Source organism: Habropoda laboriosa, unplaced genomic scaffold, assembly GCF_001263275.1.
Source record: "Habropoda laboriosa isolate 0110345459 unplaced genomic scaffold, ASM126327v1 scaffold156, whole genome shotgun sequence".
NCBI lineage: Eukaryota > Metazoa > Arthropoda > Insecta > Hymenoptera > Apidae > Habropoda > Habropoda laboriosa.
Genome location: NW_017100300.1, coordinates 267824 through 279590, shown reverse-complemented (window position 1 = coordinate 279590; position 11767 = coordinate 267824).

The following is an 11767-nucleotide window of genomic DNA, read 5'->3' as shown; positions in this document are numbered from 1 at the left end:
GCGTTATTTATTCGAGGCGAGTCAGCGTGCACGCGAGAGAGAGAAAGAGAGAGAGCTGAGTCGCCGCGTAATTATGGTGGGTGATGGGGGCAACAGAAACAAAAAGTGTTCAACGGTGGAAACAGGGGAGAGCCGGCCCTTCCATTAGCGCACCCTTGATTACTTTTTCTCATCTCGGCATCTAAATAAATAAAATATCGGACTCGCGCCTCGGTCGGCCGTCGCGGCGGCGCTCAGATAAGAGATAATGGAGAAAGGAAGAAGGCGACTTTATTTAATTACGCTCCCCCATAGATCCCCCCACCTTTTCCGCGTCGCTCGGGGAAACGGACGCGCGGTTATCTCGCTTCTTTTCATTATTAACGTGGAAATCGACGATCCCGCCTCGGGTTCGTCTCGACTCTCGAAACAGTCGGAAAATATACATGAACCCGCCGCGATCCCTGTCCTACGATGGATAAGACAGCTTCACCGTCGCGAAACTTTGGAAAAATGACGTGATACCGGTGGTTCGTGTAAGAGCGAAGTTGAAACGAGGCTTCTGATTAATATTCACGCTATTGCAACGTTCAAATCGTTCTTTATCTATTATTCGAACCACCTTAATCGTCCATTTGGACATGAAATGGAATTATTCACACCGTGGAACAACAGTCAGTTTTCAGGAGAAGTGAAAAATGCAGAGATCTGCTGTGCTCAACTATCAAACAATTACTATTCGAGAAAAATTGTATGTCTGTACCAATAAAACGCAGAAATGAGTATTTTCAGCATTCACCGTTACAAGAATAATAACAATATCCCTTTTTTCCCAGTGCAGTGTTAATAACGCACTAATATCACTAGCAATTAGCTACAAAGCTACCTGAAAATCCTCTGAAAAAAATTCTCTCCCAACGCTGCGAAATTTCACATTACCACGACTCCCCGGCGAAAAACATTCTCTCAACCGCAAGACTTTCCTCGCGTGATTAGTATTCTCGCAAGACACGGTCTGGTAGCGTGAACGAAAAAACTGGCCGATCGATCGCGCGTTTAATTAGCGGGCAAATTATCCGGCAATTTTTTGCACGTAATGCATGAATCATTGTGGGCCTCTCATTGGCCGTCCGGTAATGGCCGGGCGCGATTTCGTCGATCGGTATGCAAAGTGGCGCGAGCCTACGCCCGTAAATCACAACCGTGGCCATACGATTCAGCATTCTTTTCGTTCAGCCCCGCTCCGCCTTTTCCCGCCCCTCGCCCCCGTTCAACCCCCATTATCACGCCTGGCAAAAATAAGGCGGCGAGAGCCTTTTCCACTGCCCGGTTTTAACGAGGCCCGGGCGATCAGTGTAGACTCTTAAACACCCCGATTAGCTGGCTGTCACGAGCAGCCCACCCTCGGCCCCACCTCGTTCTTTTCTTTAATTCGCTTTTTTTTCCTCTCCTTTTTATCGAGCCAGAGGTAATTAGGGTGGCATCCCTGCAGTCGCTGCTCCCTCGGTATATACGTCGTCAGCCACCCTGCGACTCTATCCTTCCTTCCTCCTCTTGTTCCTCACTCTCGTACTCATCCAGTCGAGCGAGTAGATATACTTCATTCTTCTCCGTCTTGGCGTGCATCCTTTACTCTCTCGCTCTCCGCTGGAGCAAGCACCGCGTTTTAATGAGATTTAGGACTCTGTTGCTGGCTAAATTTTCATAGGGTCCCGCGGGAACTCGCCGATTATTTCTCTCTTTCCTCCTCGCTTCGGAGTTTCGTGCTTTTAAGAATTTTTAAGGTTTTAATGGAACGGAAGACTGTTTAGGGGAAAGTTGTATAGTGTCAATCGCGAATTTTTTTGCGTTGTTAATTCGATGTTGACGATAGCAGGAGTGCTTGATGAATCTGCGATTAAATGAGGAACAGAGAAAGAAGAAGGAACAAGTCCTCCACGCGAGTGTCTTAACAGACAATCGTACAGAATAAAAAGTGACACACTCACGATACATGAGAAAGAGAAAATTGGATAAATTTAACAAGTGAAACGAAAAATCTTTCGACAACATTCTCAAGCAAAATACTGACATTTTACCTTCGTCTCCCAGTTCCGCTAAAACTTACAATTCTCCCACGACACAGAACAAGTATCTTTAATTAACCTCAGCCCATTCAAACAATACAAATCACAATACGAACCCACGATAACACGCTCAAACGTCCGTCATTCTCAACGCACCCAAGCAGTCACGAAATATCACTTCGAAGCTCGAATCAAAATCACAAATCCGCAGACAGCGCCGCGCGTCCGAGGCGAGTCAAAGCGAAACGGCCGACGCACGCTAATGCACGCAAAGAGCTTTTCGCCCGGCTAAGGAGAGCCCGGACGAGCCGCGTAGCCGGAATGGATGAAGGAAAGGAGGCGAGAGGCAGATTAGGTACGGCGTTGGCATTAGCAAGAAACGCTGCCGTCCAGGGGAATTCGTCTCGCGGCTTAACAACCAAGAGACTTAAGGCAACCGCGCTGCGACAACGGATTCTCTCTATCTCTCTCTCTCTGTTTCACCGTACTGTACGTGCACGTGTCCCTGACTCTTCCTATCTCTGTCTGGTGAAACACAGAGCCGTGACAATCGGCTGCAAATGCATCTCCCTCTCCTCTGGCGACGGCGGCGGCGCGGCGTTCAGCTCGATGCATCGGCGATGTGTCACGCCGGATTACCGGAGGACGAAGCTCTGCGCGACTGCTTCGGGAACCGCAAGCGTTACTCCAACCAGCTCCCGTGTGTTTATCCCGGGAAATCTCCCGATGAAAATGTCACGCTAAGTGGCCCCGCTATGCTTTAATGTCCATTAGGAAAATTAAAGGACGCGCGTTCCGAACGACGCGTATCGCGCTTAATTACGTCTTCTGCGGTCGACGAGTCTTCGAGGGCCGAGATTCGAGGTTCGGGAGGGAACCGGAGGTGTTTTTATTCCGACCAGAGTTTCGTTCGCTGTAACTACTGTTACATCGTTGTAACAATGGAATACAAATATAAAATGCAGTACAATTATGGAACGCTGTGTATATTATTCAATTCTTATAAATTCACGCTTGAAAAAATGGTGGATTCAATAACCAAAGGGGAATCGAGAGTGTTTGTAAAAATTCGAATAGAGTTGATGTTCGATTTGCTAGGTTTTTATTTAGTATGATTGGAAAAATGTAATCAAATTTTATTTTACCGAGTTCTGTTTCGCTTTAACGCGATTATTATACGTTCAATCAAGGGAGGAAGCGTTTTATCATAGCGAAATGGTTCGCGCGAGTTTGATTTACGCGGTACCAATTAACCGTGTGAATAAAAAGTAAAATTGAACGAGTAAAAAATACCGTTCGATATAGCGTAACTGCTGCACCGAAGTACAGTTCGTACTAATAAAGAAGCAACGTGCGAATACATTAGGCTGATTATAACGTTCCTTCAATTTTAATGTACGAACGCAAAAGTATATCGCTAATCTTCAATCTCGTAAATTCGATTTAAATTGCTCCGTTAAAATTTGAATTAAATTATAAATGCAATTTGCTTGTAATATTCATCAAATCTCTCTTGTTAATTACCTAAATTACCTACAATTTACCCGTTGCAGCAAAAACGTTTTCCTTCATCTTTCCGCGAAAGATCATCCGTCACCGGACACAACTACATTCCCCGGCACAGTTCTGCTATTTTCGGCCCTCAGGCAGCTCCACTCTTGCCCGTCTCGCCGTTAACTTATCCCGAGGAACGTGGCGCGGCTGCAACGTGAAACAATGCTCATCGATAGCCGATATCGAATCCGAAATGGAACAGCGTAGCAGCCGAGAGCCTGCACCGTGCTATCGGAATTTACTGCGTCGAATTTCACGGTGCACCGCTTGCTCGAATCGTCGGGGAAAGCTTTTCTCCTTGCCTTCCTTCCTCCCTCTCTCTACCTCTGTTCTCTCTTTCTCGTTCCACCCCTCCGGGTGTATTCCTCTTTTCGCAGGGAAGAGTTTCGCGGGGCGACAGTTTAAAGTGCAAGACAGAACCACGGCGTTGTACATTAGCATTCCGCAGCTGCGACGACGTTTTTCACCGAGGCTTGACAAAAAGGAAAGGCACGCTCGTCCGCGACGATCAACCGCGCGAGAACTGTTTGCGAGAAAAGAGGGATAACGTTAAAAATCGGCCACGCCGGCTGAAAGCCACCCCCTGCGAGCTACTCGTGGAATTTACCCTGTTCCTCTTGCGAGTGTTCGCGTGCCGATTTCTACTCTCTCGTTTCTTTCCCAACGAAGAAGATTTTTCTTCGAGAAATTTATTTCCTTGGTGAATGTAAAGGCTTGCCAGACTTTGCGTCTGTGGGGAGAATTCGCGGAGACTTCTAATTGTACGGAGACTGAAGCATTCCTTTGAAGCTCTCGAAAAGTTTACTTTGAAAATTAAACAGACGTGAGGCTTCGGTAATATCTTTGATATCTAATTTCAATAACTCTTTTTCTACCTCTTTCCCATCTTATGTTGCTTCAATTCGTCGCGACCGAAGAAAAATCGCGAAACGTGGCCATCATGCTCAGGTTAGACGCATTGCACAGTATCCTTACGGTCCACTAAAGCTAACCTAATAATAAAAATTTTGTATTATCTGCTTCTAGGCTTCCAAAAATTGACTGAAAATTAAACGAAAAGTAAATTAAAAAATAAACTTCAAAAATTGACTGAAAATTAGGTTAAAAGTAAATTAAACGAAAAGTCCAACGTTGTGATCAATGGAGAATTTAAAAGCTAGCCCAACATAACGTGCAGGAGCATTGTCACGCTGCAAGATCCACGACGAAGCGAACTCGGTATCGAAAAATCCTCAGCTTGCGCGTGCAGGTGGCAGAGAGGTAGAAAGAGAATTATTCTCGAAACTTTATTATCCTCCAGGCGGTGGATAAAAATTTGCCCAGGCGAAAAATATCGAGTCGTCAGCGCCGGCGGAGGGAGGCGAGGGACAAGAAGCGTGACCGCGAGAAGACGCGCGCGAACGGGCCCGAATTTAAATTCGAATTTCAGCGGCGACCGTGGGACCACGGCGCGTCTTCGTCATATACGTGCGCGAACGGCGAAGCCTCAAGAATCGGAGGATCGCGTAGCGCAAACAATACACGTTGTAGGCAAGCCGTGTCCATGCATAATTCAAATAGTCGCACAGCCCCGTCCGTGGAACCGCGGAACCGAGCGAATTTTCCCTTCCGTTTCTGCCTCCGTTCCTAGTAAATACGTAATCAGACCTCGCTATCATCCCTCCCTCCCGCTTGCCCCTCTTCGGCCTGTCGTGTTTCTCGTTTCACCTCCGTCCTGTTGGAACTCCACACGAGAGGAACACGGTCTCCGTCGTCGTAGACGCGGTTTCATCCCATCGACCCGCTTACTCTCTCTCTCTCTCGCTCTTCAACAACCGCCTGCATCCCCTTTTGCTCATACCGATACGGGGGTTTACACAACGACGACCATAAAACACGTATGAGATCTTCTGTACCGCATTGCGACACTTTGACGCCACTGGCTGGCTTGGGGGAACGCTCGAGTGCCGTTTTGCACCGGCCCTACCTGCTGCTCCCGCGGAAAATGCCAAAGTTCCCGCGATAGACCGATCCTCCACCGTGTCACGATCCGCTGCGAACATCGAGGCTCGAGATAAAGGGTGGAAACGTCTTCCGACTGTGATCTTCTGGATTCTTAATTGCGGTTTCATGCTTTTGGCTATGGTTGGATCGAGGAATTATGTGCGACGAGGATGTTGCGAGTATTCCGGGTGTTGTTTGAAGGCCTTGAAGTTGATGGATGGGGTGGGTTGGTGTTCAGTGAATTTTTGGTAAAAAGTGAGTTTGAGAGTACGCGATGCATAGGTGGACGGATTTTTATGTATTTAATGAACCCACGATATACAGAATCGTCACAAAATTAAGTAGTTTATTATGTTGCAAGACTGTAATTGCTAAATTTGTAAAAGAATTCTCACTTAACCAAATGTAACATCGAATCCAGTACTAACACTAAAACCGAGACTCAAATTTACAGAATCACGGTTTCCATAAACAGTGCAAAATCTCTCCCATCTAAAGCGACCACAACATAACTCGCTCTCGAAGAAAAAGGATTAGAATTGGATTGGAAAAGCCTATAAAGCGTAATTAAAGAAACGCTCGCTTCCTTAATAATTTTCCTCGCAGGAACACGTCTTAGTGTACGGAGCTCGTTGAATCGTCCGGGGGGCATAAATTGGCATCAAACTTGGAGCGTGATAGCGGCGGTCAATTAAGTATCGCCGATGAAATTTATAAAACAACCGTTGCACGCCGCGACGGAGCAATTTCGTTTGAAGCACTCGTTAGCGCTCCCGCTGTCGTTACCGGATCGCTTCGATCGTTTGAGGGATCGACGAGGCACCGCGAGAGATCCACGCCGCGCGGCTACCGGATCCATAACTCTCGGTCTCGCATCGGGACGTTTATCCGGTCTGCCGGTTTCGATGCAAAGGTATTAAAGTGCCGGTAGGTGGTCTCCTGGCACCGGGTAGGATAAAAATGTACACGGTCTCTCGGGGTTATTGGCAAACGTATATCGGAATGAAGCCGCGCCGCCTTTGCCCAGTTCCATCCTACCGTTTCAGCCTTCCAGAAATTCATACGACCGAGCAAAACATTTTCACGAGGAATCGAACACTATGACGGGATATATGGTTTAATTTGTCGAATTTATGAAAAGCCAACGTCTATAATTAGATCGAGGATCGGATAAGATCGCGATGATATACGTGCGTTCTCCGTTCGCGAAAGAGTTAGCGAACGATACAACGGCGGCGGCGGCAATCGAAAAGAAATAACGTCGGGTTAATCCTGAAATTATACAAAGCAGATTCTCGATAAGTCTGAGAAAAAAAAAAAGAAAAAGAAGGGATTCTCCCCCCTGTGGTCGTTTCCATCCAACGATTGGTCGGTGTATGTATGTAAGTAACGTACATACGTACGGTACGAGCAAAAAGACGTCCCCCGATGGAACCGGTTCGTCGACGCGCAACGCAGTCGATCACGAAATTGCTCGAAACTTCGAATTACCCGCAATTACTCCGACGATTTAAGGACGCCATACCCGTAGCTCTTCCCTTGGTCGAGAGGAACGCTTGCTTTCACCAGGGTATTCCTTGCCGCCTCTTTGACCTGACAGAAAGAGAGAGAAAGAGAGAAGATTCCTCTTGAACGGGAACCTACGAGCGGACCGTTGACACCCAGGATGGCCTTTGCTGAAATTACTTGAAAATTCTGACCGCGACACGCTCTGGGATAGGGAGCATGAGAAGAGGAGAAGGGAAAGACGAAAGGGTCTGCTGCTGTTGGATATCCGTTTCTCTCTCAGCAGCATCCAACGGGAAACGGTATCAGTATGCGAGCTACGATTCGGCCACATCTCGCGCTCATCCCTCGACTTATTGCGGCTTAACTCCCTCCAACGTGGCACACACGGCATCGTATTCGTCCCTGTGGCCGCTTGCTCGCACCCTGAGCACATCCCCGTAGCTTCGTGCACAGACCTGGGCCGCCGCACATGTCCGCCTCGCAGCCAAAGCCTCTAAATTGTTTCCATCATAAGTCCAGATACTCGCGGCGCATATATACACCGGAATAACCTCCGCGGCGGAGCCTCGCTACGAGAAAGGTGCTCGTGAAATACGCGAGCCGCCCAGCTACCATTAACCCCCGATGATAAGCCAGCGGGGGCGGACTCGAGCCCTTTATCCCGATGCTTTTCACCGATCCCTTTCGTCGATTGACGAAACCAGATACGTTACTTCGGATAGATATTGTTCGGATTACTTTACGGTGAATCCTGAGTGCGTGTGGCTTCAGGACGACGATTTCAGTGCAATAATAAATAAATTTTCTTAAAATGCTCGCTAATTTTCGCAACTCACGATTAACTTCTTTTTCTTTTCGTGGGTTCTGCGAGCTTTCATTTCTGTTCCTAAGAGTAGTATGCTTTCGAAAACCTAGTAATTCAAGAAAATTCTCATCTAACTTTCAAATTCCTGCAACCTCGTATTCTCTCTCACTCATTTCCGAGAGATTCTATATTCTCCACTTCAATAAGCAACTTAACCATTTCCCAAGAAGAAGTAAATCTTGCTTCCTAAACCTAATTTGAAAAACACACAGTACCTTTAAAAAACGTACAGAATCTTCGTACAAAGAGAAACAAGTAAGTAGCCACTGTAAGTAGATAAGGACATTCGCAGTCAGACAGTAACGTGGCAACATTTCAAGCCTACATGCCCGAACGTTGGTATTTTTTTGCAAGATACACCGTCTCATCTGGCGGAAAATTCGCGTCGCTAACAATACACCGACATATCCTCTTGTTTGCGATATTCGCGGCGGTTCCCGGCGTAGCGGTAGAAGCTAAGGAGAGAGACGTTTCCCGTGGTGCTCTCGCCTTGGACTTTTCGAGTGGTTGGAAGGGCGTCACGGCGAGTGAAGACGGACGTCGCGACGCTACCATAAATCCTGAGCTTACCCGCCGACGGAGAGCGTCCTTCGTTCTCCTCGGGTGTACGCGCGCCACCGCTCCTCCTGGCCGTTTCTCGTCTCTCCTCGTCTCTCCGGAACGACCGCCGCACTGTCTGCCGCTTTTCCTCGCCACCGTCGCGAAACTACCAGCGGCAACTCGCGCCGCTCGTCGCGGGAGGTTAACTCCTGCTCGCTTGGAAAGTTCGACCTCGACGTATGAATTTTACGAGGCTGCAATCTCCACGGCTTCGAACTCATTGTTGCGCCTCGGCTCCCGCCTTTTTTTGCTACTTTCGACGTCTCCGGGAAAGTTTTTCCGTTTTTCGAAAGATTTCGCGTTTGCAGACTTGTTTGCTGGGAGTGCTCGCGAGAAGTTGATCAGAATGGGATTCATTTGTTATAATTTACAATTATAATTGGTGAATTTACTCTCTTGCGTAATCTTCGTTTGCAACTTACGTTCAACCCTTTCTATTAAAAATATGTAGGGATGACCGAGCGTGAGTGCGTTGTTTGTATGAATGCGTTGTCTGTGTGAATGCGTGAGGGTAGTATTGTAGGGATGACCGAGCGTGAGTGCGTTGTTTGTATGAATGCGTTGTCTGTGTGAATGCGTGAGGGTCTATGGCGTGAGCGGTAAGGACCGGCGTGCCAGGTCGAGTGTTTGGGATAGCGCGAAAGATATTGAACGAATGTTTAGTTTTAGTAATCAGGCGAGGAGTGCGTGAGTGCGTGTGTGTTTTCTTCTATCGAAAAGTGTGCATGTATGCAAGATGACATTAGGGCGAATGCGAGGGAGCGAAAGGCAGTATGAATCCAGCGATTGATTGAGCGACATCCTTAGCGTAGCACGTAGCGATATAAAATATTAATAAATATAATATAGAACAAAGTCCGTTCGAGTTTACTATCCCTCCTCACATAAATCCCCTATAAATAAAAAGAAGATTGACCGATATTGGAAATTATTGACATTAAATTAGGTCCTTTCTCAAGCGGTTTATCTTTGGTATAAAAGATTTATTGTTCCCAGTCAATACTCTATAAACTTGCCACAAACATTCGTGTAGGAATAAATGGATTAAGAAGGAATTAGGAAAATTAGTATTCCACAACTTGAAAGATAATTCGTAAAAAGTAGAAAAATGTTAACGAGGGATGTTTAGTTATTCGACGTTTATTTCCATTGCCATGCATAATGCAATCATTTCATTCCCTCCTTAATTTCATACATACATTCAGCCCCCAGACGAATCATTTGAATGATCGAAAAGCAGAGATTGATAAGTGGTGTCTGCTTTCATTCTCGAAGCAGCATCATTTGCGAGCGAATTATTTTTCACGAGGGACCGCGCTCGCGAATAACGAGCCGGCCTGTCGATACAATTTAACATTATTGTGCTTGGAGAACTTCATCAATGCGACTCGCTGGAAAATTCGAATCGAAAACGCGCATTCGACACGGCCACTTTTTACCCCGGCATTGTACGCGAAATAAAAGCGGAAACCTCCGTGCGTTCACGTTATATCCATAAAACTTAATTTCTAAATTACAACACGAGTTTGCCCTATCGAGTTTGCCGAAATCGCTACCGTGGAATTTTATAACTTCCCGAATTTAAGAGGATTGCGAATAAGGTACGACCAACGACGATAACGCAACCGAGTGCTATAAAGCTCCGCCCTATCTTCAGGATAAGGAAGGTTAATAAATTTAATCGACCCTTTTTTCTCCTTTCTTTTTCATCGCCAAGGTAGGAGATAAGTAGCCAGAGGGGGTGAAAAGTCGCGGCGATGCAACGGATAAGGATGCGTTTTCAACTGTAAACTAATTCTACCTGGTTAAAACTGGCCAACCTATAGAAACCCCCCTGTTGCTGTAGAAAGTTCTCAGTGATGTACTCGTCCCTGGAGCCTCGAAACCCGCCGACTATTCACGCTCTGAATATTATTCGGGACGAATACAGATACGCGAGGTAGCCGGTGAAAAGGGCTGGTTGCCACGGTAAAAATACCTCGAATTATGGAGGCACGCCTCGCCATTACGAAACAAATTAAAAACTAATTAAAACAACCGGAGTCCGCGCGTCTACCCCTCTGCTAAGGGGAATGCAACGATTTTTCTTGAGTCACGGAGCGAATAATACGCCAAGGTGCAAGGGTTGTGGAAGAAGAGGCGTTGAAAGGGACGAGAGAATTGTGAAAAATAGCGGAGCGAATTGGAAAAGTTAGCAAGATTAGAATATTGTCAATTTATATTTTCGAACTAATTCAAGAAACCGTTCATCATACACGAGAAAATGAACTGAGAAAGATATAAATTTCTGTTAGTGTAAAACGCTGAAGTAGAATTTTTCTTGCAACAAAGTACGAACAAGTTTCGAGAAAGATGAATTTCTATCGATGAATTTCCCGGAACACGTAAAATCAGATGAAAAATTTCCACCCCATTGTCGTTCCAATTTCACGCGACAATATTTTCGACCAGGTTCGTGTCCCCGTCAAACGCGGCGAGTTTTTCGATTTTCCCGTCGCGTCCGCGACGAGAAAAACGCTACATGGAAACGGTACGCATCTGCTCGAACACGGGAACGTCGGAGCTAGGGTAACGTATGTGACGTCCACGAGACGACGTTAATATTTGAAAGCCATCTTCCTGCTGGCTTCTCATCCTCCTCCTCCCCCGTCCTATTTCCACCCCCAACATTCTCCGCCTCCGTCCCGCGCAGAGTGACACCTCTTGTACGAGCGGAGGCACTCGACGATTATTTATTTATAGGCAAATGAAGTAGAGGCTTCCATTAATTGATGGGCTCTCAGTGGCCGCCAGTCGAGGGATGACGTCTATCATTTTAATTTACCGCGTCGTTATTAAATCGTCCCTAGCAGAGTGCGAGAAACGATCGTCCGCAGACTGCACACGCGGAAGGGAAAACTCGTCTCATCTCTCCCCTTCCTCGCTCACTCTCTCTCTCTCTTCGCCAATTATACGAACGCGAAAGTTAGGCTCCGATATACGTAGGTACAGAGTTTTTTTCGTTTTTCTCAATTTTCCTTTCTCTACCCTCTCTCTCTCTCTCTCTCTCTTTCTCTTTTGTTTTGCTTTTTTCCGGTCACACTTCATCGCTTTTCGAGGTGACGTTCCAGTTGTTTCGTTTCAGGAATTATTATCGCGGGAATTACCGACACCGCGTGCAGATATTCGAAACGTCATGGGGGTGAATAAAATCGTAGAGGGGGTGGTTTAT